The sequence below is a fragment of the Homarus americanus genome, unplaced genomic scaffold (genome assembly GCF_018991925.1).
Source record: "Homarus americanus isolate GMGI-L3 unplaced genomic scaffold, GMGI_Hamer_2.0 scaffold40248, whole genome shotgun sequence".
NCBI classification, from domain to species: domain Eukaryota; kingdom Metazoa; phylum Arthropoda; class Malacostraca; order Decapoda; family Nephropidae; genus Homarus; species Homarus americanus.
In genome coordinates this window covers 10,513,682-10,521,181 of record NW_024712526.1, presented here as the reverse complement: position 1 = coordinate 10,521,181, position 7,500 = coordinate 10,513,682, and the positions used below count along the sequence as shown (strand labels likewise).

The 7,500-nt window shown below is 45.0% G+C and overlaps 1 protein-coding gene across 1 annotated transcript in view; it reads right to left on the bottom strand.

The window, feature by feature from the left end:
- Positions 1-7,500, bottom strand: part of LOC121863629 — a 56,220-nt gene that overhangs the window by 11,082 nt on the left and 37,638 nt on the right. The window lies entirely within an intron of this gene.

Below are 7,500 nucleotides of genomic sequence, written 5' to 3'. Positions count from 1 at the left end.
AACTCGGAGGATGGAACGTAGACAAAGTTGGTGAAAATTTTCAAGTGCCTTGAGGTGCCTCCTGCATGAGACCCATGTCTCGCTGCCATATAGCAGGGTGGGCAGGACCACTGCTCGATATACGTGCAGCTTTGTAGATAATTTCAGCTCCCTACAGCTGAAGACACGATTTCGGAGTTCGCCCAAGGCTTGAGATGCACATCTGATCCGATGCTGAATCTCTTCATCGATGTCTGCGGTGGTGGAGAGGTGGGAGCCGAGATACCGAAAGTGGGCAACATTAGAGAGGGTAGTACCGTTAAGCTGGATGGAAGGTGGAGGTGTGTCTGAACCAGGGGCAGGCTGAAAGAGAATCTGAGTCTTACGTACATTCACCTCAAGACCGAAGTGTGCATACGCGTCTGTATAGGTGGTTAGGATCAGCTGTAGGTCGTGTTCAGTGTGAGCAACAAGGGTGAGGTCGTCTGCATACTGAACTTCAGTAATGGAAGCTGCCGACACCTTTGTTCTTGCCTGGGGTCGTCTTATGTTGAAAAGATCCCCCTTCACCCGGTACTGCTGGCTAAATTGGCACTGGCACGAGTAAAGAAGGCAGCCAAGAAGATGGAAGAGAGAGTTGGTGCCAGTACACACCCTTGTTTGACCCCTGTTTGGATGGGGAAGAACTCAGACTGGGTGCTGTTGTGCAGGACACTGCCGTTCAGGCCATCGTGGAGTTGCCTCACAATGGCGATGAATTTTGGTGGGCAGCCAAAACGGTTAAGGGTCACACACACACAGACACACAGACACACACACACACACACACACACACACACACACACGCACACACACACACACACACACACACACACACACACACACACACACACACACACACACACACCACCTCCCCACACACCTCCCCTGACTCGCCCACAAACACACACTCACACTCACATTTCCAAAGCCATTTCAATCAAGTGTTTTCATCATGCCATCGTTGTACCTCTCTCTCTCTCTCTCTCTCTCTCTCTCTCTACCACCTTCCCTCACTGTCTCTTTCTCTACCAAACATTTCTCTTGGCATTTCCATTTCACTACTGTATTTGTCTTTATCATTCTCACATTTATTTAGGCATTTCCATCACAGCCCGTTTCTATACTTGTCAAGAACTGTCACACATTTCCACACCCATGTCCTTATCATTTAAAGTAGAGGTAGCAGTATAATAATGATGGTGATAAGTACACACACACACACACACACACACACACACACACACACACACACACACACACACACACACACACACACAATAATAATAATAATAATAATCAATAATTAGATAAAAATAAAAGAATAAGTCCACAAAGACAGAGAGAGACAGAGAAACAGACAGAAAGAAAGACACACTCAGACAGATTATGACCCATTAGAATTGGAGCTTTAAACCATTACAACTAGCCCCTATTACAACTAGCCACCCCCATTACAACTAGCCCCTATTACAACTAGCCACCCCCATTACAACTAGCCCCTATTACAACTAGTCCCTATTACAACTAGCCCTCATTACAACTAGCCCCCATTACAACTAGCCCTATTGCCAACTAGCCACCCCCATTAACTAGCCCCTATTACAACTAGCCACCCCCATTACAACTAGCCCCTATTACAACTAGCCACCCCCATTACAACTAGCCCCTATTACAACTAGTCCCTATTACAACTAGCCCTCATTACAACTAGCCCCCATTACAACTAGCTCGTATTACAACTATTTCCCCATTTAGCCCCCATTACAACTAGCCCCTATTACAACTAGCTCCCATCACAAAAAGACCCCTTATTACAACTAGCTCCTATTACAACCTGGAAACCATTACAATTGGGGCCTATTTGACTCTTAACTAACTGAGTGAAGCATTTTTCATTCGGTCTCCTTCTCAACAGACCTGAACCTTGGGAGGGAAAGATTAGTTCCAATATTTTTAGTTCTGCAATGACCTGTCTTATGAGAGGCGATGTGTTTTGTAGTCTTAGCCCTTGCTAGTGAGAGGGAGAGAGTGGCTGAGAGGGAGGGAGAGAGAGAGAGAGAGAGAGAGAGAGAGAGAGAGAGATAATACAGATGAGATTTACGCTTCTCTGAAACGGGCAATATGATTAAATAAAAAGCTCCTCTCTCTCTCTCTGTAGGGCAAAGATGAGAATGAGTGAGGGAGAAGGAGGGGAGGAGGGAGGGTAAGGGAGGAGGAGGTGAGGGAGTTATGACTGACCATCTACTGTAGAGAATATCAAGAAAAGCAATAATATATCACTCACTCCTCACCCTCTCTCACTCCCTCTACTCCCTCCCACCACCCCCCACTAGACCTCCCCCACCCTCACACCTTACGTTTCCCATCACTCCTATCCTCACTCCTACCTTTCCCACCACACCCCGTCTCACCCACCCCTCCTCATATCTCCCTCCTCCCTCACCTCCCCTATCCCCCACCCCCTACCCCAACAGGTGGTGTATCATATTCTGATCGACTATCGCCAACTTTTATACCAGGAAACGACCCCCAGGACCCCCAGGACCCCCAGGACCCCCAGGACCCCCAGGACCCCCAGGACCTTATGGCAGGGTTCTCAATTTTTTTTTTCTCACGTGAATATCGTCTCGGGTTTATTTTGTTTTATTATTATTGTTAGAACTGAAGGAAAAAGGGAATTAATATAGTTAGGGATAGAGTCTTTGTCTGGTTACGTCGCCATTTTGAAGAGAGTGTTTGATTTTTTATATTAGAGAGGGGATATAACCTAACCTAACCTAACCTAACCTAACCTAACCTAACTCTAACTCTAACCTGACTTTTCTTGACTTATCCCAGACCAGCAAGAAATCCTCGGGTTATCAGCATCGTCCTTGTCCAATATCAGATGCCTCTGTGCCTGCCTTGATGGACCCTGTTGATCTGCTCCTCTCGTGGGGGGGGAGGCGGGGTGGGAGGGGGGGAGGGGGGGAGGGGGGGTGAGGTGGGGGGGGTAGGAGGGATGAGAGGGGGGTAGGCGGGGTGGGAAGACCGTAAGACGAGCATCAGAGAGGTTGCAACCTTTGTCGACTTCAAGATGTGAGAGGGACTGGTGGTGGTGGTGGTGGTGGTGGTGGTGAAGGAAGCGATGGTAGTGATGATGATGTTGTGAGTGGTGAGGAGATACTGGTGGTGGTAGTGGTGGATGGTAGGGAGAGGGAGGTTGATGGTGGTGGTGGTGGTGGTGGTAGTGGAGAGGAGGTTGATGGTGGTGGTTGTTTTGATGAGGGGAGTTGCTCATGCAGGTGATGGTGGTGATGGTGGTGGTGGTGGTGAAGGAGCGTTTGTTAAGAGTATTGGTGGTGGAGGTGAACTCTCTCTCTCTCTCTCTCTCTCTCTCTCTCTCTCTCTCTCTCCCTCAACCATTTCTGAACACACACCTTCAACTCTCAATTCCTACCGCCATCAAAAGTTTGCCTCCTCACATCGTTTCTCTAGCATCTTTGCCTCTTTCAATTCTGCTGTCAATTATTATTATTTTTGGGGGGTCATACTAAGCCGTTTTAACCCCTTGAGTATGATGACTTAACCCCTTGAGTATGATGACTTAACCCCTTGAGTATGATGACTTAACCCCTTGAGTATGATGACTTAACCCCTTGACTATGATGACTTAACCCCTTGACTATGATGACTTAACCCCTTGTGTATGATGACTTACCCCCTTGACTACGATGACTTACCCCCTTGACTATGATGACTTACCCCCTTGACTATGATGACTTAACCCCTTGACTATGATGACTTAACCCCTTGAGTATGATAACTTACCCCCTTGACTATGATGACTTACCCCCTTGAGTATGATGACTTAACCCCTTGACTATGATGACTTAACCCCTTGACTATGATGACTTAACCCCTTGACTATGATGACTTACCCCCTTGAGTATGATGACTTAACCCCTGACTATGAGATGATTCTAACTCTTGTGTGTATGATGCCGATCTAACCCTGACTATGATGACTTTACCCCTTGAGTATGATGTGATCTCCTTGAATTATGATGACTTAACTCTTTACTATGATGATTCTTAACTTTTCAAACCGTCTTTGTCGAATGTATCACTTGAAGCCGATCATTTCGAGTCATTACCCCTTCATAAACCCGCTGTCTTCTTCTATCTTCTTTCTCTCTGTCTTCTTTTCTCCACAACCCCTCCCTCCCCCCTTCCCACATCACTTCTTTCTCTTACTCCCCTGTCTCTCCCTCCCCCGTCTCCTCCCGTCTCTCCTCCCCGTCTCCTCCCCGTCTCTCATACTATCTCTCACAAGCGTCTGAATTTAAATACTAAGAGATGAGACTTAATCCAAACATGGAGGAGATATGAGTCAGGGCTTTGATGACGGCGAGTGTGTTAACTGCTGTGGGACCTCCTTCGCTTAACTCTCTCTCGCTCTCTTTCGCTCTCTCGTTCTTGTTTTATTTCCATCTCCTCTCTCTCTCTCTCCGTGTCTGTATGTCTCTATCTCACTCTTTGTTAACTGCTGCGAGACCTCCTTCTTGACTAAAGCAGACCTGTGACTTGTATGTATGTGTGTGTGTGTGTGTGCGTGTGTGTGTGTGTGTGTGTATGTGTGTGAATATATTGTATACACATATACATATATTTCTACACTATAATAAAACACATGCATATTGTATAAAACGTAATAAAATATACTTGGAATTTATAATATGTAAATACCTGCACACCTTATAGTCCACACACACACACACACACACACACACTGTACCCTCTCCCCTTTCCACTTTCATACCAAGAGCAAACTCAAGTTCCTACGTCACTTTCATCATATTCCTGCATGATCTCCCCCCCCCCACACACACACCTGGTATGCTAATAGTATGCTGGGAGTATGATGCATGTATGATAATATACTCTTACTTGGGAGAACCAGCTTCATCTGAGAGGCAGTAGTCCCGGTACAGATCAAACAAACATGATATATTATACAAGGAAGGAATCATGCATATCTTACAGCCCGAATGATTGAAAGCTCTAATGTGACTGTGGGGGGTGAGAGGGGGGGGGACGTATGGATATTATACGTCTGAATTATACAGGAGATAACGTGAGTGAATCATGCTGGGAGTGATAAAGGTGTACACATAAATCATACTGGAGGTGAGAAAATATCATACATGGCTATCATACTAGAAATGACAGATTATACATATGAAGTTATACTAAATATCACACATACCCAAAACACATGGCTGTCTGACCAATTATCTGTCTTTAACCACTGTTGACACGATCATAACAGCCACTCACAGTCGTTCTCAAAGTCAGCAACACCGTATTTCTTTTAACCAATCAGGATATGAGTTCCGTATACCTGCCCAGAGGTTCATACCGTGTAATGGTCATAAATACCCCGTTACAGTCGAGTCAGGGCATTAATCTAGTCGCAATACCCCGATACAGTCGAGTCGGGGCATTAATCTAGTCGCAATAACCCGATACAGTAGAGTCGGGGCATTAATCTAGTCGCAATACCCCGATACAGTCGAGTCGGGACATTAATCTAGTCGCAATACCCCGATACAGTAGAGTCGGGGCATCAATCTAGTCGCAATACCCCGATACAGTCGAGTCGGGGCATTAATCTAGTCGTAATACCCCGATATAGTCGAGTCGGGGCATTAATCTAGTCGCAATACCCCGATACAGTAGAGTCGGGGCATCAATCTAGTCGTAATATCCCGATACAGTCGAGTCGGGGCATTAATCTAGTCGCAATAACCCGATACAGTCGAGTCAGGGCATTAATCTAGTCGCTGTAATCTTAAGTCTTTCCGGTGACTGTAGTAAGTGGCCGTGAAGTACGTGAGGCTAAGTCCCTGTCAAGTAGAATCGCGTTTAAAATTCGTGGTTGTTGTCGTCTGTCTGTCTGTCTGTCTCTCTGTCTCGTCTGTCTATGTATCTCTATCTCTCTCTCTCTCGTCTATCTGTCTCTGTCTCTCCCTCGTCTGTCTCTATGTCTCTCTCTCCACCAGGTATCGTTACTCAGTTAGGGATGAGATGGTTGTGTTACCTCAGGGTGTAGTGAGGTGAGGAATGACTCTTCGTCTTCAGTGCGTTATGTGGTGAGGAGTAAATATAAGATAAAAGTAAAAAGAAAAAAAAGAAAGAAAATAGAGAGTGACACACACACACACCTCCCTCTTCCCTCCCCTCAGACACCCCCTATCCCCCACCGTGTCTCCCCTCCTCCTTCAAGACACCCCTCTTTCTCCTCCCCTGCAAGCACAACCCCTACAAAAAACACCCCTACCTCTCTACCTCCTAAAGACACACCCTCCCCCCTCCCCCGTTTCCCCCCCCTCCCCCCCTCACCCCCATCATCTCATCACCTCTTAAATATGTGGCTGTCTTAATCTGTCTGAAGCTGAGTGAAGCATCTGTAAGTACTCCTCACGAGCTTTGATGTGACACAGGGTTTCAAATCTGCATGTCTCGGAGGCCTTAGTCAGGTGGGAAACCCATGAAGAGACTTAGAATTAGAGGTGGATTTGGATATAATTAGACAGATGGAAATAGAGTTAGACGAATGTGTATGTACGTTATGTATGTGTCTATGTAAGTACTCAACAAATTAATAACAGCTAGTTCTAAATATCGCATTTTAATCTCCAAAAAATTGTCAATATCAACAATAATCTGTCCATTTGCTTAACAGATTAATAAAAACGTTCAATATGATTTGTCTATAAAATCTTTTACCTTGTCTGCAAAACCTATTATAATACTGATGACGTGATTGGCTGAACGGGACTAAAATAAAAACCTCTCATTGGTTGACACGAGCTCGGGATAGAGAGCTGTGATTGGTCTATATAGGGTGATGAAAAGAGCTGTGATTGGTCGATACAGGGTGATGAAAAGAGCTGTGATTGGTCGATATAGGGTGATGAAGAGAGCTGTGATTGGTTGAGTAGATAGAGAGAAAGATAGATAGATAGATAGATAGATAGAAAAAGAAGCAGAGAGACAGAGAATAAACAAAAAACACAATGAAACAAAAAAATAAACAAACACAACATTCTTCCTCGTATTGCAAAACCAACACACACAAAAAAGAGGTAAACACAAAACTAATGAAATTAATTACGAAAAAATTGAAATGTTTATCAGGGTTTCAGGTAAGTGAATGGCCTGCAGGAGTAAAACACGATTAATATGAGAGAGACAAAAGAAATGATAAAAGAGAGAGAAGTAAGAGAGGGAGAGAGTTAACCAAAAATACAATTGTCTGTCTATGTCCAGTTGATGTTAATGAAAACAACAACAGAAACAACAACAACAACAAACAAACAACAACTAGACTTTATTTAGCGAGGTGTGACAACTGAGGTCGATGGTTGGCGGAGTCTCTCTCTCTCTCTCTCTCTTCCTTTCTCTTTCTTTCGTACTTAATGGAGACACTTAGCG